Here is a 26,211-nt window from a genome sequence, read left to right on the forward strand (position 1 = left end):
GGCAGTTGGGGGTGACCAGGCTTGCAGGGGACGGAAGTTGGGGGAGACTGGGCCAGCAGGGGAGGGCAGTTGGGTTGGAGTGATCGGGCTGGCAGGGGAGCAGTTAGGTGTCAATCAGGCTGGCAGGGGAGCGGTTAGGGGGTGATCAGGCTAGCAGGCAGAAGCAGTTAGGGGCAATCAGGCAGGCGAGTGGTTAGGAGCCAGCAGTCCTGGATTGTGAGAGGGAGGTCTGATCGTCAGTTAGACATCCCCCGAGGGGTCCCAGATTGGAGAGGGTGCAGGCTGGGCTGAGGGACAACCCCCCCCCCCGTGCATGAATTTAGTGCACCAGGCCTCTAGTCTATATATATAAAAGCCTAAGTGACCGAACGACTGGTCACTATGATGCACACCGACCACCAGGGGGCAGACACTCAACCCAGGAGCTGCCCCTGGTGGTCAGTGTGCTCCCACAGTGGGAGCACCGCTCAGCTTACCAACGGGTGCCAGACGCCGGGTTCACGCAGGTGGTGCGAGCCTCTCCCACCTCTGTGGCAGCGCCACCAAGTGGCGGTGGCAGCAGGCACAGTGGGGCCGGGGTTAGCGGGAGTGGCTCCTGGCTCCTCCCCAGCCTCCTGTTTCTTTATGCACTACTACATCCCCTGACGGGTCCTGGATTGGGACAGGGTGCAGGCCAGGCTGAGGGACCCCACTGGTGCACTGGGCCTCTAGTAGACTATAAAAGTATATAATCAGGTGGAAGGTGAATACAGTTACATAAATTGCTAGAACAATTTTCATTGAATGAATGATTAAAACAAAAAAGAATGTTTAAATAGGATCACTATAAAACAGATACCTTAAATTTATCAATTATTAATATTAAATAGTTATACTACAAATATGAGAATTGTTATTGAGGAGCAAGTGATTCAAAAGTAAATATTTGTAATGACTAGGTTATGGAGTGTTTCTTAAATTCTTGCATCTTTTTAGATAAGCTACATGCTCTAGTCAAAGTAGACAGTACTAGTAAATCTGTGAGAGCTAGAGCAAATAGGTAGAGAAAAAAGGATCTATAAAGTAGACCATGTTAAACATTTTATTGTATGGTTTCAAAGTAGAATCACAATGATGATAATAAAGAGAAAAAAGGAGGAGGAGGAAGAGAAGGAACAACAGGAGGAGGAGAAAGAGGAGGCGGAGGCAGAGGGAAAGGAGGAGGAGGAGAAGGAAGAAAAAGGAAGAGGAAGAGGAGGAGATGGAAGAGGAGGAGAAGGAAGAAGAGGAGGAGGAGGAGGAGGAGGAGGAGGAAGAGGAGGAGGGCTCATTTTAATATCAAAGTGCTTTGTTATATATGTTATATGGTCACATCTAATTTACAGATTAGCAAATTGAGCCTAAAAGCACAAGAGGGACTGCCCAACATATCATAGTTAATAAGTGATATTGCAGACACTTGAATCCAAATCTTTTATTTCTAAAACCCCATACTTTTTTTTTATTGTTTAAAGTATTACATGTCTTCTTTTTTCCCCACTGACCGACCCCCCAGCCACTCCCACACCCGAGGGCAAGCCCCCACCGCCCCAGTGACTGTGTTCATTGGTTATGCTAATATGCATGCATACAAGTCCTTTGGTTGATCTCTAAACCCCTCCCCCTTCCCCTGCCTTCTCTCTAAAACCCCATACTTTTTCCAGAATAATATTGCCTCTTTTTTCCTGGAAACCAGAATTATGCACTAAAATTCTTAAATATCATCGTTAAAATAGAAATTCCCCCAACCACTGTTGAGAGTGCCACATTTATAAAAATCAAAATCATCATTTTAAAAATTATTGTTGTTATATAAGTTTAAAGAGGACAATTAATCTTTGAATCCCCTCAATTCTTAATATAGAATCTTGGCTTCAGGTGAATTGTACACTATGGAGGAAAAAAAATAAGAACCTATAGAAACATAGGAAAGACTTAATTCAGATAGGAAGGGTCAGTGAATTTCCCTCTGAGGAGATATTTTATAATAAATTTTAATATGATACTTCACATGTTTACAGTCTAGCAGAGGAGAAAAACATTAAAGTAGTAACCACATCACCACTTATTTACATCTGAGGTCTACTCACGATCCGTAAATATACCACATAATTCCAAATTTAACTCATTTGGTGATGTTACTCCTGAATCTGAAAATTATCTCCTTTCTCCTTGCTACTTACCTAAGTCCTATGTTTTATATTTTTTCAAGGTTTATCTCAAGTCCTATTTCTTACTTACAGCTCACCAAGCCCTCTACCTCCACTGAATATCTTTAGCACTTAATGACTTTTCAGTCATGGCAAATGGATTTCAATATTAAACCCAAATTCCATCAGTTGGTAATGGTTTTTGAAAGTGTTGTCTTCAGCAAGATTTTGAGGTCAAGTTCTGGTTTGACAGCAAAATGAACCATGATGGATTAGTGACGACCTTTACAGACAGTGAAGGGGAAGAAGGGGCATCAGGTCTAGAACATTTATTTACAAAAGTACATAACTTTTTTTTACTTTATAGTGTTAATTTGACACCAAGTACAGGTGTAGAGCATGCATTTAATACTGAGATGTATATAACATCTCTTCAGGTGTGCCATAAGATTCTTGTAAGCAAGGATCATATATGCTTCTTTATGTCCATAGCAATTAGCCATGCCTTGCAAAATAGAAATCTGCTGTTGATAATGTTGAAATTTTTAGAATTCCCTGTTATTACTATTATTCATAAACTCCATTTATCTCTCTGCTTCTCTCAAAAGATTATCAATATTAAAGCTATTGTGAAGGAAATTTGTAACACAAACTAAAAACTAAGTAAATATGTTGTCTTTAATTTTTTTTTTTTTTTTAGAGAGAGAGAGGAAGAAACATCAATGTGTTGTTCCATGTATTTATGCATTCATTGGTTGCTTCTTTTATGTGCACTAACTGGAGATGGAACCCACAACCTCAGCATATCGGGAAGATGCCCTAACCAACTGAACTACCCAAGCAGGGTGTAAATATGTTGTCTTTATCATCTCCAGGTTCAAATTAAACATCAGGAAATTAGTAATATTTAAGAATTAACTAGATGCCTGCCAAATAATATAGTGGAACAAAGGAAAGATAAACAAGCATTTTAAATGTATATAAACCTTTAAAAAGTTCCAAATTTATGTCTTTTAAGACATACTTTGTTCATTATGTCCTAAAATTTTTATCCATTTTAACAGACTGCATCTTCTTGCACATAGTAAGTGTTGAAGAAATGTATGCTGATTATTTTAGAGTTACATTTTACATTCCGCCTGTTAAGCAAATGTATTTATCATATTTCAGAACAGCTCACAGTTTGTTATACATTAACTGCTCATTCTCTGTGCCAATAAGACTGTGCTGGAACAGCAAATAAATTTGGTGTGTTCATTTAAATGATTCTGCAAACCACAGGCTACCCAGTTGTATAATGATAAGAGAGCCCCAAAGCCACCTGATCACATTAAATCCTTATTTTTTTGGACTAACATGGTCAAGACTGTCAGGATCTCAATACTGAGGAGAATCAGAAGGAAAAGTATATCTCAGCCACAATCATGAAAAGGGGTTTTATTAATTCAGGCACCAATGATGATGTGGCTAGATTGGAAGGAGAATGAAATATAGGATCTGAAGTGCTTTATCTGCTCCAAGACCAATGCTGGTTTTGGCACTTCTCTCACTTCAGTGAGTTGCAAAAAAACAAGCAGGTGCTAGCAATCTGAGAGACCACATGCCAGCTACAGCTGCTTCTAACTGATTCAATTACATCTGCCTGAATAGTCCCAGGACATCAAACTAGTTGAAGAGATCCATAGGTTGTAAGGAGACCTAGTCTATCCTGGGCCAACCACCTGCAAATCTCCAGGTTTGGATATAAGTGATCATCTATCCCTAGTCACAAGGGGAAAAAAAGACAGAAAAAATGTAATTTTAATTAACTTTAAAGTTAAAAATTGATTGGAGAGAGCATAAATGGCCCCATTGAATTTTCATGTTTAAAATCTGACAGTAGCTGAGGTTTTAAGAATTATCTTGAAACAGCCTGATTTCGTGAGAACATTTCCCAAATCACTGGGTACAGCACATTTACAGAACATGCTCTTGGGATCCGGACTTCGCTCCAAACCTTGTTTGTACAAAAAGGGGCCAAGCAGCTGGGAAATTCTGGAGTGGAGTGTGTCCTCATTAGTTCCCATCTGCCACCAGAACTCAGCTCATGGCAAGTTTGGCTAAGTCCTGGTGTACTCAGGTCCAAATGTGGGTCAGTTTTAATTACACTATACAGAATTCAGTGTGCAGTTTTAAAATCCTTATTATACAGCACAGAGGAATGGGCAGCTCTCCAGCTAATCAATTTTTTAAAAGTACATATATAAAATTTTTAAACCAGGCTACACAGACAGTGGGTGGAAAAAAATCTTATAAATGAGTACAAGGGTTACTTAAGAGAATTATTTGCAAAAATGGGTCATGAACAAGTTCTGCTTTCAAACTTCAAAGTGAGAAACAAACTGTTCCATTAGCGAGGTAGGAAAGTTAAATAAGGTACACAGCGCCCCTTGCTCTTTAGTGTGAATGAGTAACATTGAGGGTGTGGCCTGTTTACAGTAAACACCTACAGGAGCACATAAGCATAGACAGTCCCTGTACTGTCACTCTTCACACCTAGGTGATTCATGTTTATCACTCATGGAATGATTGCAGAAAAGAAAAAGAAATCACAAACTGCCTGTTAAAAGATGAGGGAGAGGAAGGAGAGAGAGAAAAGGAGAGCAGAGTGCACACGTACTTAGTAGCAAACCCTGGGCATGACTTGGCTCTTCATGCCATCCACACAAATTGAGGCCAGAATAATCCATGCAGTCTATGCTCAGCATTCTTCCTGTCCAAAAGCTTCATCAGTTCAGAAGAGCTAACACACTAAGACTTCAAGACAATGGTCAGCAAAATATCAGGAGTGAATGCCCGGCCAAATGGCTCAGTTGTTTGGAGTGTTATCCCTTATACACCAAGAAGGTTGTGGGTTCAATTTCTGGTCAGGGGACACACTTAGGTTGCAGATTCGATCCCTGGCTCACATTGATGTTTCTCTCTCTCTTCCTCTCAAATCCATAGACATATCCTCGGGTGAGGATTTAAAAATATATATATCAGAAGTGAAGATGTAGGCCAGTGATGGCAAACCTATAACACGTGTGTCAGAGGTGACACGCGAACTCATTTTTTTGGTTGATTTTTCTTTGTTAAATGGCATTTAAATATATAAAATAAATATCAAAAATATAAATCTTTGTTTTACTATGGTTGCAAATATCAAAACATTTCTATATGTGACATGGCACCAGAGTTAAGTTAGGGTTTTTCAAAATGCTGACACGCCGAGCTCAAAAGGTTCGCCATCACTGATGTAGGCAGTCAGTGTTGGGTACTTATGCAATGGCATAATGAACCATTTTTGATAGATAAAATGTCCTTTGGCACAAGTACTACTGACCAACAAAAATCCACCTTAAATGCTCAAAGTACTTTTTAGATTTTTGACTGAATTGTTATGCAGCTTATCCATTAAAAATGTGGCAAGTAATTCTGGGCTTACATATTGGCATTGAACATTTACTAGCTGTGTGATCTTGAAAAAATTGCTTATTCTCTCCTGTTTCACTTTTTTCACCTGTAAAATGCAGAAAATGATGTCTACTTAATAGATTGTTGTAAAAATTATCAATGTTGCCCTAACCGGTTTGGCTCAGTGGGTAGCGCATCGGCCTGCAGACTCAAGGGTCCCAAGTTCAATTCTGGCCAAGGGCATGTACCTTGGTTGCAGGCACATACCCAGCAGGGAGTGTGCAGGAGGCAGCTGATCGATGTTTCTCTCTCATCGATATTTCTAACTCTCTATCCCTCTCCCTTCCTCTCTGTAAAAAAATCAATACAATTTATTTTTAAAAAATTATCAATGTAATATATGTCAAACATCTGAAATATAAAAGTCACTTGATCAATGTTAACTATTAACACAATTATTGAGTTGAATTGTGATCCTACCCTAAAAAGAAAAAAAGAAAAAAAAAAAAGATATGTTTGATTTCTAATCCCAAGTATCTCAAAATGTGACCTTGTTTGGAGTCAGGGCTTTTACAGAGGTAATCAAATTAAAAGTGAGATCATTAGAGAGGACCCTAATCTAATGGGACTGGTGTCTTTATTTTTAAAAAGGGAAATTTAGACACAGAGACATATACACCCAGAGGGAAGTTGATGTGAAGACACACAGGTAGAAAACGATGATCTACAAGTCAAGGAGTGGGGCTGGAGCAAATCTTTCCCTCAGAGCCCTAGAAGGAACCAACCTTGCTGAAACATTGAGTTCATACTTCTAGTTTGTGACAAAACAAATTTCTCTTTTTTAAGCCATCCAGTTTGTGATACTTTATTACACAACTAATACTCAACTAAGTAAACATTTCATTGGTCATTAATATTTACCTTGACTAATCATGGTAAAAACTGTACACTTGACATTAGGCAAGTCAACTTTATCAACTCTGCTAAGTAATGGCCTATCCATAAATTAAATTAAATCTAGTACTTTTTCACATGCTTGTTTTCTGATTACTACACTAAAAACAGCCTGGCAGGAAAAAATATATAACAAAATAAAATTGGTTTACTATAATTATGATCATCTAGTTTTTATTAAATATAATTAGGGAAAATCATACACACAAATTTACAAATCTACTTTTCTACTGCTGAGGGAGTTTGCAAAGGAGGATATCAGGACATTTTACTACCCTAATTTCCTTCTCACCAAAAAAAAAGACAGCCAGCTTCTAAATGCCAACTATCAACACTACACCAGGGGCTGCTTAGACTGCAACAACCTTGCCAACAGAACCACCTTCAATTAAACAGGATGCATGCAAGAGTACATGGATTAATTGGCAGGTTTGGATTCTTCATTGACTTTCAACAAGAACTGATAGTTGCCGGGAGTTGTATCAACCGCCTTTCTTTTGCAAAGCACATTTCTAAAACCATTGGACCTTCTAGTGATGTGATTATCCTCATCTTAAATGTTTCTTTAAAAAAACCTAGCCTTCTACAGAAAGTAGTATGCATAGATAGAAATGGTGAGTCTAACCACACTGAACTGAGATACTCAACTATTATCATCAAAGACATAACTTTGCCAAAATTAACTTTCTTAATGGGTGAATCTCACACTTCCTCCAAATTCTTATATTGCCTATCATAACAATCTTTATATCCTATATAATAAAAGGGTAATATGCAAATTGACCCTAACAGTGGAACGACCGGTTGCTATGGCACGCACTGACCACCAGGGGGCAGATGCTCAACGCAGGAGCTTCCCCCTGGTGTTCAGTGTGCTTCCACAGGGGGAGCACTGCTCAGCCAGAAGCCGGCTCATGGCTGGCCAGCATAGTGGCAGTGGCAGGAGCCTTACCTGCTTCCGCAGCAGCACTAACGATGTCCAACTAACGGCTTGGGAGCGGGCCTAAGCTGTTAGTTAGACATCCCTTGAGGGCTCCCAGGCTGCCAGAGGGATGTCTGACTTCCAGCCATCAGTCGTACATCCCCTGAGGAGTCCCAGACTGCGAGGGCACAGGTTGGGCTGAGGGACCTGTATCCCCCCGAGTGCACGAATTTTCGTTCACTGGGCCTCTAGTTTTAACATAAAGAAAGAGGAGAAAAGTAATATGCAGTGGATGTCATGCACTAAATATTTTATATAATCCACTTACTCCTTATATCCATTGTTAAAAGATAGACATTGTTACCACCATATTTTGGACAAGAAAACATGAGGCTTAGTAAGGTTAGGCAATCCTAATTCGGTCACATAGCTATTACACTGTGGAACTGGGATTTCAATGCACATCATTTGGACCTCAAAGATTTTAAATTCAAACTCATGCAAGAGATTTAGAGTTCAGAGATCCCTGGCATTCAAGATGTTGATTTATTTAAGGTATGCACAGACTCCTTTAAAGCATCTGAAGTCATTTAGTAATATCTTGCTAAACCTGACTTGGTTTATTCTCCTTATAAACAAACTAGTTATTCATAAACACAAACTAAAAGGCTTCAATAAATTTATATCAAATTAATCCCATTATAAGAATATCTGAAGGTCTTTTAGATTCAGTACAGTGATACCTATTCTATGGTTAGTGTTCCAGCAACTTGAATCAATCCATTTATTTCTTGGAGATAAGCAATCAACTCTCCAATCACTAGTAGAAAAAAATGTTTAATTGTAATATTTTTACACATGAGTTATCTCACACTAGACCAAGAATATAGAGCTCTGGGTTCAAATCCTAGTAGACTATATAACCCTGACAATTACATGAACTTTTCTGACCTTATTTTCTTACCATGGATGAAATAAAGATGTTAGATGGACGACTATAAAGGCCCTTCAAGTTCTAATGCTAGATGATTTTTAGAATCTCTTCCACCCCTAGAAGCAGAGGTAACTTTGGATAGAACCTTTAAGACAATCAAGTGACAATGCCCAGACCAGGATCACTCTTTTCGGACAATTAGATAGTCTTTCTTCAGTATCAAAGTGATAGCAGTGAAGATAGTGGTGATAGAAATAACAGTAGTGTCACTAAGATTCATTGAGCACTTGCTATGTGCCAAGCACCAAACTAAGAATTTTACCTGTATTGTGTTATATCTAACTCAACATAACAGTATATGAGGTAGATACTATTATTTCTCCAATTTTAAAAATGAACTAACAAAGGAACAGAAAGGTTAGGTAACTTGACTAAGTCTATAATAATAAACAAGTGGTGAGGTCAATACAATCTTTGTTGATAAACCCTTGTCTTCTACTAGCCTGTATGCTCTCTGAAGACAGGCACTTTGCTTTATTTCTTTATTTATTTCCCTATTTATTTTTATTGATTTGAGAGAGAGAGAGAGAGAGGGAAGAAGAGAGAGAGAGAGACATCGATTTGTTGTTCCACATATTTATGCATTCATAGGTTGATTTTTTTATGTTCCCTGACTTTGGATCAAACCTGCAACCTTGGCGTATTGGGACAATGCTCTAACCAACTGAGCTACTCGGCCAAGGCCAGCAAGGACTGTGTTTTATTGTTAGCCTAGCACTGTGTCAGGCAAATGGTAGGGGTCCATTTACCATGTGGAATAAAAGGAATGAAGGAGATGAGGAGGGGAGAAGGAGAGAAGGGAAGAATGAAGGAAATTATATCTAGACATGCTATGTTCTAAATAAATGTTGATTTTCTTACTTTATTTCTTTAACCCTGAAATCACAGAAAATTCTTCAATTGTGCCCAGGAATCCTGGGGCTTGGTGATTTATCCCTCCTTGGTATTCCACACTAATTCTGGAACAAGTCACTGAAGAAACTGCTGTTACTGGTTTAATATTCTAGTTAATACATGTTTTTGTCTTGTCTCTTAGTTTCTAATGTTGAGATCAACAGAGGTATATAGTTTAATCTACCACACTAAAGTTATAATAATAATAATAATATAATTATGTCCTTGATATTGGCCTTTCACCCATTGGTGTCAACTAAGGAAAAAGAAAAACTGGTCCCAGTGGAAAGGTCCTTCCAAGCCTAGCAGCACCCGTGAATATCATATATCAGTGGTACCAAAATTTGAGAAGCCTAAACAAGATGGTTTGATACAATAGATATTGACTCATTATGCAACTTCTGCCATTCTTGTGTGACTGACCCATGCCACACAAAATGGAACTTTAGAGTAGCCTATCAAAAGCAGGTTTTAATTATCTACTCTTGACTTTATGTATTTACAGTTAAAATTTAGTAAATAATAGAAACCATAATTATAAACATGTATACAGTAAACACAGGGCTCATTACTTCTGTTTACCAAAACAGTCACATACCTTTAATATGACCTGATCTCACCTGAGCCAAAGAAAGTCAACATACATTTTTCTGTGTGTTTCAGGAAGGTACAGATGGGGGTAGGAGTGGGGAAGAAAGAAGAAGGATGGGTAGAGGGAGAGAGAGAGAGAGAGGTCAAAGAGAATAAGCGATTGCTCAGAAACCTATAGCATTAATTATATAACACAGGAGATTAGTTTATTCCTATGTTGCAACATATTTCCACAGTGACAAGTTCCATTTAACTTAGTCATATTAAATATCTCAGCACTGTGTATAGAATAAGGATAATATAAAGAATTTTCTCATAGTCAACAAAAATGAATATAAAGTATATTATGAATAGTGTGATGTCAATTCTTAGTGATAATGAGGATCAATTCTTACATATTCATTTCTCATTTTAAGGAAAGAATTTATCAGTAGTCTCATCTCTGTCTAATCAGCATTATGAGAACTAAAGGAACGCCATAAAGACCCATCCAAAATATTTAATGAGGAAGAAGTTTCTAGGACTCTCTAGCCCTCTATTTTTAATATAATTCAAACATGTTTTATTCATGTATACATTCATTTAAAATTTATTGACCGCCTACTATGTACAAGGCATTGCATTAAGGGGCTGTGGGCAATATCTACTTATCTCAGCACCTATGTTTCCTACTTCCAAAGATGTTAAATTTATATTATGGTGATGTATTTTTAAAAACAGATTTAAATAGGTCAAGAAATGAAAAAGATACACCAGCTCTAAAACTCTGTTACTAAATACTGATAGAAACTCCTCAGCAATTTAATATGTTAATGAGATTAATGCCAGTCATTTGAATAAATTTTCAATATGGGGAATTTGGGATTACTAAATAAATTATTTAACTATACTTTTTATATTGAGTTGCAGCTTTTTATAGTGCATTTATAAAATTTAACTAATATAAGATACAGTCTATAGTAGCTTGTTTATATTAAAATATAGATATTTATCAGAAAATATACAGAACTATCAACTAAAAGAAACATCACTGACGGCACTTAGGAAAATACCAAGTGCCTAGAATTTGATGAAAGTAAAGAATAATGTTCCAGCCTTGAAAACTATATCTGAGCTGTATCCCCTTTTCTAAGAGTGCTATTTAATTTTCACTTTTTCTTCTTTCTCACTTACACCCAACTGCAAGAGAGACACATGCCCAAATCCAGAATTCATCCTACAATATACCCTTAAATTTTCTGAATATGCCCCATGTGTCCACTAATAGCCAAATGCTTTCAAATCTGTTCAGTTAAATAGATCAATAACTACATCCAGCCTCACATAGTGGGGTTGCCAACATGGTGAAATTGAGCCAAACACAAAATGTGTCTATCAGGACAAAAATTATTAGCAACCCACTTATCTGGAGAGATCTCCTTTCCATAGGTATCCTTTAAAGAAGTTAACATACATATAATCTAGGACAGTTAACTAAAAAAATATTTGAGACTCAGAATGACAGATTTGGGAGAAAATATTTGGGAGCTAAAATCAGTGAGTTTTATAAGTAATCAATATAATAGTTCAAGGTCTACATCAAGTAAGAATCTTTCGAACTCAAGAGTATACAAAATACGTAACAGCACAAAGCAAACTGCTGACATGCTTCTCTGTGCGCTCACTCATAAGACACAGCTGCAATCCACAACTGAGCAGGTGCAACCTAGCTTCTGAGAATTCCTGCCTGTTGCCCGGGAACCACAACACCGTACAGCTGAGATTTTAAACAGGTGCAAACATCTTTTTCCATTTCCCTTCTGCTTGAGACAGTGCAGCAGACAGTACATCTGCAGCCATTCCTTACCTACAGCAATGACCACAGAATATAAACTCTAAAGCAGAAAGAAGTTTGAAAATAAAGCAATAATGTCAAAAACAGTGGTTCTGCAATAATTTGGCCCCATAATTTGGCTTTAATAGTACAGTTCCATAAAACATTCTCTAATGCTTCACCAGCTGAATGTTTTGTAATTAAAATTATTCTGCCTCATCAAATCTTAGAAATGTTTCTTTGCTTCTTACAATAGAGTGAAGTGCAAGGTGTATATAAAATGTACTATCCTTTAAAGCTGTCAATATTTACAAGGACTCAAAAATTAACATTTTCACATTATGAAATCTGTAAACAATTTTAATACACAAAAATATAATAACATGTCAGTTAACACATAGATTTATGTAACTATAGGTAATTCATATACATACCTGTGCAGCTATGGGACACAGACAGATGAGATTTACCAGGTACCTGAAATGCAAAACAAATATATAAGTAAAAATTAATTTTCTAAATAGAATCGGTTTTATGCTGAGACAATTTCTGCAGAGAAGTAGGAAATACTGCAGCATTTAAAGAGGTGAGTTATTTTATACCTATATCTTCCCTAGAGGATATTTCAAATCACCTTAAATTCATGTGTGTGAATATACACACTCATAGAGTCCCTCACAGTGTTATCAAGACAAGCACCAGCAAGGGACTAAGACTCACCATGGCCTCTGAAACGAAAATGCTTTCACTAGAGAAAGAGGCAAACACTTTAAAATGATTTTTTTTTTTTTGGTATTCTTCCAAGACTATTGCCTTCCTAATACACATATGACTACTAATCTCTAAAATGAAACCACTCAGATTCATCTGTATTCAGTTTAGTATATTGGTGAGGAAGAAAGTTGCTTTTGTAGAGCAGTCCACAAAAAATGCATAAATAAATAAAGTAAATTTGGAATGTTCATTAACTTCAGTTACAACAGCAAATAGATATGACATTGCTTGTTACAAGAGGGAATGTTAAAACCACACCAAACACTTTTGGAAAACTGACAATGAAGTGAGTGTCAATACAGAAAACATAAGTCCAGCTTAGGCAAAAAATATGCAGAATTTACAATTAGACCTGAAACACATCTGCATGTACTTGGAAACTGTAATGTAACATGCAGCCTCCACACTACTATGACCCTTAAAAATATTTCATAATTCTTTCTGAAAGCAAACTGAAGTGTTTAATTTATATACTTTTTTTTAGCATAGTGAATGACAGTAATATTAAATCAGTAGGTCTAATACTTGCTTAAGAGTATATAAAGGTAATAATCAATGTTGATGATGGTTCAATAGAACACCCTTTTTATACACTTCTGATGAGTGTGTGAATTGCCAAAATGTTCCCGGAAAACTACTGGGTAGTATGTATCAAGAACTTAAAGTTCAAAATCTGTAGTCATTAATTAGCTCTAGAAATCTATCTTACATAACTGAAAACCAAAAGATTTATGTTAAAATGGTAATATTTATGATAGAGAAAAACTAAAAGCAACCTAAATGTCCAATAGTAGAAAAATAATATAAGAAAACATATCAATGTAAAGAAATATTTTGTAATAATCCACAGGGTAAATGGTGGTACTATAATGTTATATAAACATATAGAGTAGCATTTGCATGGACATGATGAAGTGGCTTAGAAGATGAAAAATAGAGCACACAAAAATGTTGAGTAATTATATCTGGATAATAGGGTGATGACTGATTTTAATGTTCTATTTATTTTTATGTATAGGTAATGTGTACAAAAACATCCTATATAATAAAACCCTAATATTCAAATCAACCAAACGGCGGAATGACTGGCGGAACGACTGGTTGCTATGACACGCACTAACCACCAGGGGCAGACGCTCAATGCAGGAACTGCCCCCAGCTTGCAGGCCCTGACCAGCCACTGGGTGTGGGGCTGGCAGGCAGGCAGCGCCAGGTTGCCACCAGCCAAGGTGGGTGCCAGGAGGGGGTCCCCAGTCACTCTGCCAGTCACCCCGCTGAGGAAGGTGAATGGTGGCGGCGATGAGGGGCAGGGCTGGCAAGCGGGCAGTGCTAGGCCACCAGCCAAGGTAGGTGCCAGCAGGGGCCCCCCAATTGCCCCGCAGGTTGCCCCACAGAGAGAGGCAACTGGTGGTGGCGGTGGGGGATGGGGCCGGTGAGTGGGTGGCACCAAGCCAGCCAAGGCAGCTGCAAGCAGGGGCCCTAATCACCCCGCTGGTCGCCCCACAGATCAGCTCTGATCGCCGGCCAGGCCTAGGGACCCTACCCATGCACCAGGCCTCTAGTCTATATATATAAAAGCCTAAGCGACCGAACGCCAGAATGACCAAAACAACCGGAATGACTGGAACAACTGGAAGCTTGCACACACTGACCACCAGGAGGCAGATGGTCAATGCAGGAGCTGCCCTCTGGTAGTCAGTGCGCTCCCACAGCCACCTCCTGTGGCCAGCCAACCTCCCTTGATCCCTCCCCCTGTCTGGCAGGCCCTGGCCAGCAGTCGGCAGCCAGCAGGAAGGAAGGCCCTGGCCAGCAGCTGGAAGGCCCTGATCAGCCCTGATTGCCAGCCAGACCTAGGGACCCCACCCGTGCATGAACTTTGTGCACTGGGCCTCTAGTCCTATATAATAAAAGCCTAATATGCTAAGTGTCTAGTCGTCCATTCAACCAATCAAAGTGTAATATGCTAATGATATGCTAAGGCTGCTCAAGCACTCGCTATGAAGTGCACTAACCACCAAGGGGCAGACAGTCAACTGGTGACCAGTTGCTAAGACGTGCACTGACCACCACAGGGCAGATGCTCCGACCAGTAGGTTAGCTTGCTGCTGGGGTCCAGCTGATTGGGACTGAGCGAATCAGGCTGGACATCCTCTGGAGCCCTCCTGTGGTCCCTCCCCAGCTGGCCAACCTCCCGCATCCCTCCCTGGCCCCAATAGTGCACCGGTGGGGTCCCTTGGCCTGGCCTGCGCCCTCTCACAATCTAGGATCCCTCAGGAGATGTCAAAGAGCCAGTATCGGCCCGATCCTGCAGGCCAGGCCAAGGGACCCCACTGGTGCAGGAACTCATGCACCGGGCCTCTAGTTATTTTATAATAGGGAAAATTTTTAGTTGGCAGATAGCAGTAAAAGAAAAGTTATAAAGTGCCATATGGAAATCATAAATCTAACCTTCCTAAGGGAAGTCAATTACTTGAGTTATACATAAAATCCACCAAGTATACCCCACAGTGAGAAACTCATCCTCCTGTTTCCACACAGGGGTGCAACCACAGTCTCTTTCATCCCACTGCTTTAGAACCTATTCCAGTAATTCAATAGCACATTTTAATCATTTTAGTAAAGTATCTTTAATTATGCAGAATGAAATGATGACAAGAACAATTTAGGATTGCAAATCTGTTCAACCTAGTACACACTAATTTATTCACTAAGTAAATGATATGTAATGAGTGTCTATTACATGCAAAGTGCTGTGCTTGGCGCGATGATATGCTAAAAGATAAACTGGAATATATCTTACTTTCATAGAGCTAACAATTTAAAAGTGCTAAAAATGTTAATATACTTTCCTATTATTTTTACTGTAAACCCAAATTGCTCTAAAAATAGCCAAAAAAAAAAAGAAAAAACAAAGAAAAAACCCAACAACCTGGAAAAACAAAACAAAAAAATTTACATACAGCTTACATAAAGATGTAAACATGCTACAGTTTAAGGCATTTGTGACAGATCTGGTATACTTTAAAGCAAAAAAACGATCAGATTTATTATTTTATATTATTAAGCAAAAACTGATATTTAAGTAATTAAACAGTTATCCTAGACAGTTTGGTTCAATGGATAGAGCAATGACTCACAAACTGAAGAGTCCTGGGTTTCATTTGGGTCAAAGGCACATACCTTGATTGCAGGCATGATCCTTGGCCCTGGTTGGGGCACATGCAGGAGGCAACCAATCGATATGTTTCTGTCACATCGATGTTCTCTCTTTCTCTCCCCCTCCCTTTCACTCTAAAAATCAGTGGAAAAATATCCTTCCATGAGGGTTAAAAAAAAAGTTATGAGTACATGAGTGTGTATCACTTATAAAATGCCCTAGTAAATTACTTTAAATTGTAATTTTTTTCCTTACATAATCTACTTTTTGTTAATAGAGAATTATGTAATAGGAGACCAGGTATGAAGGGATATTGATCCAATCTCTAATGCCAGATTTGTAAAATTATCTCAGATTATCTAAGGCCACATAAAACATATGCACAATTATTAACAAGCTAGTTATTTATTGGCAACCAAAGTAAATAAGTAAGTTTCTTGCTAACCTTGCCAAAGACACTATTATAACCCCACCACCAGGGAAAGAAAAGGAGGATAGGAATGTAGACAAGTGCTGAGAGAATCACTAAAAACTAAAGGTAGGTAATGGTGGTGGTAAGGGTACCATTTCAGTTGTGCTGATAGAGTGATGCAGCATAGAGTTTCAACAGCTCAGCTTCCTTGTGGCCTGGACCCATAATTGTTATTTGCCCCTTCTGATGCTAGTGCCACATGATGGTTTTGAGGTTCAGCCAGTGGGTCAGCCTGTGTGGAGTGGAACCAAGCACTGAGAGAGGCTGTTCATGGGGTCAATGATCCGTAGATCTGGGTCTCACAGAGTTCTGGACAGCAACAGTTCTGTGAGGCAGGGTGGTGGTTAAGTGATTAGCTTTTGCTGTCAGACAAACCTGGGATCAAATTCCAGGCCCCCATCCCCCCGCCCCACCCCTGTCTCTTCAATTGTGTGATCTTGAACAAGTTACATTTTCTCTGTCTATAAAATGATAATCATGTTATCTACCCTATAGGATTGTTTGTGTGCATTATGTTACAGTCATTTAAAAGATCTAGCGCAGTGCCTGCTCGAAAGCAAGCATTGCTAAATGGAAGCTACTAGTACTGTCCTAGTTGTATGAGAAAAAGAGGGAATGTCTGTCCCTTTAAGGCAGTGGTTCTCAACCTTCTGGCCCTTTAAATACAGTTCCTCATGTTGTGACCAACCATAAGATTATTTTCATTGCTACTTCATAACTGTAATGTTGCTACTGTTATGAATCGTACTGTAAATATCTGATATGCAGGATGGTCTTAGGCGACCCCTGTAAAAGAGTCGTTCGACCACCAAAGGGGTCGAGACCCACAGGTTGAGAACCGCTGCTTTAAGGTAAGGGGCTAAGCTAAGCAGGCATTAGGGACATAGAAAAAAATGGCTTTCTTGAGATATCACTCTGTATTCCACAACTCATTCACGAGCCAATCATGTGCCGGGTGTGTACCGAACATTTCTGAATCAGGAAACTATAACAATATTGATAGCCACAATAAGCAATTCTAAACAGTCTTTTTAAACACCATCCTTTTTAGTAAAGAGGAAGATAGTAGGATCTAAATAGTAACATGTACAGCAATTCTGTCCATTTTTCTGGGTGAAAAATGAAGGATCAATTTCCATATTTAACTAAAACAACAGGATTTGAAAAACAAGGACAAAATAAATGTAATTATCCAACTGGAATCAGGCTGAGGTGTTGTGGGTTCCTTAACAATCACTTGCGGACAGAATGCATACTGCTGTTGTTCTCATCCTCATTTCTGCTGTGATTTGGAGGACAGCACAGATCCAGAACAGTTAAATGGTGTCTTCAGAATCCCATGCAGTTATCTAATCTCTAGAACTGTTTGGGTCACGTGAGGGTGAAGTTACTTACTATCAGTGCCACCCCAAATGGAGTTACACTGTAGAGGATTTTTTTTTTTTTTAGTTCTTTTCACTTCTAGGTTGGCACAGCTGTTTCCCCAGTGGGAACTGAATAGGTCCAACACTATTGTGAAGTTTAGGAAATACATTTGTCCTCCACACTGAGCCTGGCTAGAGGTGAAAGAAGGAATTCTTAATGGTGCCTCTGGAGCCATTAATAAATCTCATAGCTAATTCACTTAGGACACTGAAAAGGGCTTTGGCCGGGTCTGCAAGGCCAGTGGCTCCATTAATGGACTGTAAACCTAAATTCAGACTAAAAAACAGTTCCCTTATGACTGAATAAGCATCCTCACAAACATTTTAAGTGCTTTACATTTAAAATTTGATCTATTTTGAGAAAAGATTCCATTTAATCCCAAATACTTTAATTTTATTTAATATTATTTACTTCTTCTAGACACACAACTGAGCTGGGTACTCTATCATTATTATATTGTTATTATAAAAATAAAGACTTTAATCATCAATAAATCCAATTAATGTTTAAAAATTGAAGTTCCCTAACTTCTGTGGTTTATCTGAACAGAAAGACTATGAGGAGTAAGAGGAATTGTAATTTTAAAAGTAGACTTGAAAAACTTATTAATTATACTTAATTTTATAAATTACTGAGAATTAGACCTTTATGCTTAAAAATCTATCTTTCTGTCAGACAAAGGAAGCATGAGAAGCAACAGTTATCTATTTATCGGCTCTGTGAGTTGGAAACAGATAAAGAAAGTACAGTAAGGAAAGAAGGAAATTATCCAAAAACACCCCTTATCCCAAGGGCATAGTTTGATCTGTCTAGATATTAAGTCAGACCAGCTATAATAAACCTACAAAATGCATGAAAAACTAAGTTTATAAAAAATGCTATATTTGAGTTTTCTAGCATTAATGGCTACTTCCTAAAATGAAACAAATTTAATATCAAAGTTTATGTGTAAACATGATGAATTTAAACTCTCAGGTAGAAACCTGAACTACAAAACACTAATTGTTAATAACTCTATTTATCCTGTACTCCACACTTCAAAGTGTATTAAGAGGAAAACCAAGTGTTTTTTATTTTAAATTAGGTGAGTTTTTAAAAATTCTTATATGAAAATGGAAGCGCTAGTCAAAAAAATGAACAAAACTAGAATTTAGATAAACATTAAGAATTACATTTTCAAAATACTCTCAACTATGGAAAGGAATTATTTGCTCTTGGAGAATGTGAAAATTCTATTGACCTGCTTGTACACATACATTTTGGGGTCTTAGATAGGCATGATCTCCTCCAGAATCTGATGTTCTGGGCTTCATCTTGTTCTAATTATCATCACGCTACATTGTACCTGACCTTCACCAAAGACTGTAAACTTGGGCGTAGCGTTTCTATCTTATTCACTATTACAACTCTAGTCCTTACCACCGGACCTAATAAACAGTAGGTGCCTTAAATATCAGTTAAAGGAATTTTGAATAAATTGTGTTTCCATCTATTTCTGATGATTAAGAAAATTCACACTGCATAAAATTAGGGAATGACATTCTTTTTAAAAAATACATATTTTTATTGATTTCAGAGAGGAAGGGAGAGGGACAGATAGAAACATCAATGAGGGAAAAACACTGATCAGCTGCTTCCTGCACACTCCCTACTAAGGATCAAGCCCACAACCCCAGGCATGTGCCCTGACAGGGAATCGAACCATGACTTCCTGGTTCATAGGCTGACGCTTGGCCAGAGCCACTCTGGCCAAGTGGAAATAACATTCTTAAACAAGTTGTTTTGCAGACTTTGAAAGAGTAATAATCTTCCAACCTCTTTCACTTTTCCTTCCTTCTTTTCCTCTTAATCATTATAAAACTAAATGACGAGAATCTGAGTATCAAATGTTTACAACGGATTAGGAAGCCTGGTTGGTTTGGACCCACAGTGGAGAGAGGTGAGCCATCCAAATCCCACTTGTTAATAGACACCTGGTGTGGCCGAAGTTGAGACTCAGTTCTCTGAGAGTTCTGCAGCTCCCAAACTATTGTTTGTTTCTTCTACTCTCCCTAAGAGGCCACTTCTGGCTACTTTTCCTGAAACAGAACCTCCATTATTTTATTCCTGTTGGCATTTATGAGAGTTTGAATAATTCATATAGTTATTGGTGTATGTGTTTATTATCTCTCTCCCCCATGAGGCTGTACACCTAATGAGGTCACATCATTTTGCTTGGCACTCTATATCCAGGGTCTAGTTTAGTGCCAGGCACACAATAAACACTCCATAAGTATTGTCAGATGTATAAATATTAGGTGTGGAGCAGCAGCTTTCAATCAAGAAACTAAAACTAAGTAGTTAACAGCTACTCCTAGCCTTGTTTTCTCTACATTCCAACCCTATCTACCACATGAAAGCCTTGATACTATTGGTACTCATCTATTGTAAATTTCATTCAACCAGTAGCAAGTCAGGAACAATTCAAAGCAATTCTAGGTCATCTGGAGGTCTAGAATGTGTAGAAGAAGCAATGGAATTGTAATGAGGACAGCTACCACTTCCAATTAAAAGTTTAGGATCTGAATTCCAGCTTACAAGTGTGTATCCTAGAGGAAACTTACATAAACTCCCTAATACTCAGTTTCATCTTATAGAAAATGTGAGAATTTTCTCTAACACCATAGTGTTGAACGGCGATTAAATGAAGGTGTATATCTGAAAGCAGCTGGTATTTAGGAGAAGGGCTCACTACAAATTAGTTCCTTTACATTGGCCAGCCAGTTTCTGCAGAAATATAGATATGATTTGACTAACCCAGGAGCAGGCATTTTAGATAGAGAAAAATGGAAGAAACAGAGCTCAAAGGTAGAAAAAAAGTAAGTAGATATTTAGGATGATACGTTTTTAAAAAAGGGTAAGTCAGAGTGGTAGAAAGAAAATAGCAGTTAGAAATGGAAGAGATTTTAAGATGGTAGAAAAATTGCCAAGAAATCTATTAACTCTGCCCTTAGGTAACACAGCCTTCCCCTCCTATATATAATATATAAAATAATTGCTACTATTACAGTTAGGAAAATAATAAACTGAAAACGTACATTAAACACATATTAGAGATTTAACATTCTTCACATGATTTATCATGCTGGAAACTCAGCCTGGGTAAATATAGCCATGAACTTTATTATTTACTATGATAAAGTAACAGCATATCCTCCTCTATGTACTACCTGCAGAGTTATAAAAGACAAATGTGTATTTGCTCTTTAGGTACAATTATGAGGCAGCAGAATATAGAGTTAGGCCCTTTCATTGCATTTTGTGCTTATCAAACAGTGGCTACCATGGGAAGGAAAGCTTGATATCATGAAAACTTTATTGGAATTCTTTATTTCACACATAATTGCTTTTATTTTTTCACTACTTTAAAGCTTATGTCAGTTCCCTCAATAAAATTATTTTCTGTCTAAGTCATTATCTTTTAGCGTATGTAAGTTGGAGTGTGTGTGTGTGTGTGTGTGTGTGTCCTTTCCTTTGTTCTCAGATAAAGAAACAGGATAAGAAGTGTTAGATGCATTGCACACCAAAAGTAACCACTATGCTTCTATATTTTTCTTCAGGAGTTGCCCATCTGGTACCAATAAGCTTATCAAAAATTCATTTGAATTCACAGCCTTTGTGTACTTGAAGTGATAAACTGTTTTTTTCATAGTCTGTGTTCTCTACAACCCCATCACCTTCCTGAGGGCTGGAATCTGCCTATCTTTCTTTCTTTTATACTAGAGGCCCGATGCACGAAGATTTGTGCAAGAATGGGCCTTCCTTCCCCTGGCTGCCAGCACCGCCTTCACTCTAGCCTGAGCAGCCTTTCTGCCTTCATTCTGGCCCGGAGCCACCTTTCTGCCTTCCCACACTGCCCAGAGGCCTGGGGCGGCTGGGGCAGTGGGGAACGCATGCGTACCGCCCCGCCCCCTCGGCACCTGCGTATGCAAATTGACCCACCATCTTTGTTGGGTTAATTTGCATATTCACTCCTGATTGGCTGGTGGGCATTGCGAAGGTGCAGTCAATTTGCATCTTTCTCTTTTATTAGTGTAGATCATATCACCTAGTTCAGGGACAGGCACATAGTACAGCTGTTAGATATTTCATTTATTTGTTAAACCAATACTTATTGATCACTACTATGTGCCAGACACTGTTCTAGGTGGGGAAAATATAGGAGTAAACAAAATGAACAAAAATTTCTGATCCCACACAGACTATATTTTTGTGTGGGCAATTGATAATAAGCAAGACAAACAAGTTTAAATATACAATATAATAAGGCAATGGTCTATTCCAGTGGTTGGCAAACTGCGGCTCACGAGTCACATGCGGCTCTTTGGCCCCTTGAGTGTGGCTCTTTCACAAAATACCACGTGTGGGTGCACACATACAGTGCGATTGAAACTTTGTGGCCCATGCGCAGAAGTCGGTATTTTGTGGATGAGCCAGACTCAAGGGACCAAAGAGCCACATGTGGCTCATGAACCGCAGTTTGCCGACCACAGGTCTATTCTAAGGAATTAAAAAGAATCAAGGAACAGAGAAATAAATGCTGGGATGAGAGTTGGGGGTGAAATTTTAAATAGGCGGCCAGTGATGATATCACTGAAAGATCACATTCAGGTAAAGGCCTAAGATAAATGAGGAAATGAGTTAGAAAGATATCCTTGGAAAAAGAGCATTCAAGCCAAAAGAAAGGAAAGTGTAAAGGGCACCTCACAGGAGTATTCTCTTCTGTTTCCTATTAAAACTAGTGACCTGTCTCGGGAAATCCCGGGAGACCCGGGACCCTCCCCCCACCCCAGCGCCATGAGGCCGCAGGATGGCCCAAAGTCCTGGAGTGCTGCCCCAATGCCCCACCTCCGGGCTGTGTGTAGCAGCTGCTAGGCCCCATCCACGCAGCCCACACGCAGGGCCCCAAAACCCCCGGCAGAAATTGTGCGAAGTGGCCGCCAGGACCCTGGTGCCCCTGAGGGCCGCAGGAACCCCAGCGGAAGCCCCGAGGAGTGGCTGCGACTCCTGCCCCTGCTGCCCCACCCCCCGCTGTGCACTCCGCCATCCTGTAATGGTGTTACAGTGTGAGGGTCAATTTGCATATGGTAAATTATATAGGATGTCAGGCTAGATCTTCACAGAATTCTCCTGTTAAGACATAGAGGTGCTATATTTAAAAGAGAAAACACACATGAATTTTGTGCACCAGGCCTCTAGTTGTAAATAATGCTGCAATAAACATAGGGGTCCATATATCATTTTGGATTAGTGTTTTTGTTTTCTTTGGATAAATACCCATAAGTGGAACTGCTGAACAATTTGGCAGTTATATTTTCAATTTTTTGAGGATTCTCCATAGTGTTTCCCATAGTGGTTGCACCATTTACAATTCTACCAACAGTGTACAAGGGTTCCCTTTTCTCCACATTCTTGCCATCACTTGTTATCTGTTGATTTTTTATGATAGCCATTCTGGCAAGTGTGAGGTGATATCTCATTGTGGTTTTGATTTGCATTTCCCTGATGATTAGAGATGTTGAACATCTCTTTGCATGTTTGTTGGTTATCTGTATATCCTCTTTGGAGAAATGTCTATTCAGGTTCTCTGCCCATTTTTAAATTCAATTGCTTGTTTTTGTTGTTAAGTTGCATGAGTTGCTTATATATTTTGGATATTAGCCCCTTATTGATGTATCACTTGCAAATATCTTCTTCCATTCAGTAGACTGTCTTTTCATTTTGTTGATGTGCAAAACTTTTTAGTTTGATATATAGCAAGGGCAACAAAAGCAAAAATGAACAAATGAGACTAAATGTTGCCTTTAAATATATTAGGACTTTGCTAAGAATGTGTGTGTGCAGGTGTGTGTATGTCTGTGTATGCTTAAGTAATTTTAGCCACTTATGTAATATTTTTATTTATAATAGTCTATTCAGATTTACCAGTTCCTTTGAATTCAGTTATATTTTTCTATAAAATTGTCCATTTAATCTAAGTTTTAAAGGAGGTTGAATATTTAGTTCAAATAAACAGTACAAATTTGTTCACAGTATTCAGTAATTATTTTAAATCTCCAAATAGATTTTTTCTTTTTAATGCTGTTTATTTGTACCTTCTTTATGAAAAAATTTCCCAGAAATTTGTCTATCAGACTTGTCTTTTCAAAGAACCAATGTTTTATTTTGTTAACTGTATTACTTTTTCATTTCACTTATTTCTGATATTATTTTGCTATGTTCCTGATTTTATATTTTTTTGGTTTTACATTATTGTATCTTTTCTAACTTAATAAGTTTTAGTCATTTTTAACATATAAATTTAAAGCTACACATTTTCCCCTAAGAACTTCTTTAGCTACATCCCTTGAGTTTTCATAATGTATTGTATTCATTGTCATTGAGTTCTACATATATAACTCAGTAATAAAAAAAGAATAAAATCTTTCTGTCTAAAATCTGAAACAAAAAACATGTTTTTAATAAAGGCAACATTTACTAAAACTTCAGAAACCAGTTAAGGTCTATGTTATAAAAACTGCACCATAGGAAACAAAAAAGCACCTAAACTCATTGCATAGGGTGATTAAACAATTACATCAAAACTATACAGATGACTTATGAGAAAGAAAATTACTTGCAATTAGGATTAAGAAGCAAAATCAAGCAAAGAACACTGAGTGGGGAGAGGTAACAACAGCTATCACTTGTTTAGCTCCTACTAAGTGCTTTGCCAAGAGTTTTACATATATTTAATTTAATATGTGCATCAGCCATATGAGGTAGTCTTTTTTGATTTTCATCACCATTTTATAAAGAAAACATGATGCTTAAAGAACAGAACTGGATCAAAGTCACAGAGCTAATAGCTGACAGAGATTATGTTATGTGACTAAAACCTGTTACTTAAACACTACCTTCTAATGCTTCCTCATCTTTTAAATATATATATAATTGATTTCAGAGAGGAAGGGAGAAAGAGAGAGAGATAGAAATATCAATAATGAGAGAGAATCATTGATGGGCTGTCTCCTGCATGCCCCAAACTAGGGTTTGAGCCTGCAACCCAGGCATGTGCCTTGACCAGGAATCAAACCCTGACGTCCTAGTCCATAGGTCCATGCTCAACTACTGAGTCACTCCAGCCGGGCTTCCTCATGTTTTTAAAAGTATATTCAAACGGAACATTATAATCTCTCCACAAAACTAAATCCAATTTTGAATGCAATATTATTTTTGGTTTTCAACAGTTTTAAATAATACTAGAGGCCCGATGCACAAAGATTTGTGCAAGAATGGGCCTTCTTTTCCCTGGCTGCCAACACCGCCTTCACTGTGGCCAGAGCCACCTTTCTGCCTTCACTTCTGCCTGGAGCCACCTTTCTGCCTTCCTATGCTGCCCAGAGGCCCGGAGCAGCTGGGATGGTATGGAACACCTGCATTGTCACCATGGTGATGATGCAAGCATCCTGCTCCACCACGGGCCGCTCAGCGCCTACATATGCAAATTAACCCACCATCTTTGTTGGGTTAATTTGCATACTCACTCCTGATTGGCTGGAGGGCATCGCAAAGGTACAGTCAATTTGCATCTTTCTCTTTTATTAGTATAGATTCCAAGGCATTGTTTTCTTCAAATTTATTGTGTTTCAGGTTCACTAAACTTAAATGTATGTATGTATTCCACAAAATTTGTGAAGCTTTAACTTTTATTCTTAAAATATTTAAATATTTTCTCTATCTTTGTTCTCAAATTACTTATATGACACATCTTTTCAAACTGTTCTTCAGGTTCTGCTTATTTTTCTACTATTTTTCTCCTCACTTCTTTTTAGATTGGATGATATCTACGGATCTTCAAGTTTACTCACTTTTTCTTCTGCCTTTTCCATTACATTATTAAGCCTATTCAGTGATTTATTTGTTTCAGACAATGTACTTTTCTGTTCTCAAATTTTTATTTACTTACTACATATATACAGGGTGTCCGGCAAAAATGTATGCGTACTTTAACATCTGATAGCTCAACTTTGAAAGTGAAATGAATATTTTGCAAAGAATATCCTATCTAATAAAAGAGAAACATGGTAATTAGCGTACATCCGCTACCCTTCCCATTCTCTAATCAGCGAGATATGCAAATTAACTGCCAGCCAAGATGGCCGCCGGCAGCCAGGCAGCTTGAAACTAACATGAGGCTTGCTTGCTTCAGTGACGGAGGAAACCAACATTCCCCGCCTGCCTTGCCGGCCTCTGAGCTTGCAGTTTGAAACATAGTTACAAATACAGAAGCTAAACAAAACCCCAGAAACCAGCTTTCAGCGAGCCGGGCTCTCAGAGCTGGAGTTGATACAGTGTTTCAATTATAGAACACAAACAAACCAGATACCTGCTTTCAGCAGCAGAGGCCTCAGAGCTGGAGTCAGAGCTAAAGCTGGCCCAGAATAAAAAGAAAAAAAAAAGAAAAAAAGGAGCAGTTGGGAGCTTCAGTCACCTGCGAGCCTGAAAACAGCCCTCAGCCCCTCACCCAGACTGGCCAGGCACCCCAGTGGGGACCCCCACCCTGAAGGGTCTGTGTCCAGCTGCAAACAGCC

The 26,211-nt window shown here is 38.5% G+C and overlaps 1 protein-coding gene across 9 annotated transcripts in view; it reads right to left on the minus strand.

The window, feature by feature from the left end:
• ZBTB20 (zinc finger and BTB domain containing 20) overlaps positions 1-26,211 on the minus strand; it is an 892,970-nt gene that overhangs the window by 635,304 nt on the left and 231,455 nt on the right. For all 9 annotated transcript variants that reach the window (XR_004974420.1, XM_036352745.1, XM_036352742.1 and 6 more), the window contains one exon: positions 12,206-12,248. The gene's annotated coding sequence lies outside the window, so the exon portion shown is untranslated. The remainder of the gene's footprint in view (positions 1-12,205; positions 12,249-26,211) is intronic.

This window comes from Myotis myotis, unplaced genomic scaffold (genome assembly GCF_014108235.1).
Source record: "Myotis myotis isolate mMyoMyo1 unplaced genomic scaffold, mMyoMyo1.p scaffold_m19_p_2, whole genome shotgun sequence".
NCBI classification, from domain to species: domain Eukaryota; kingdom Metazoa; phylum Chordata; class Mammalia; order Chiroptera; family Vespertilionidae; genus Myotis; species Myotis myotis.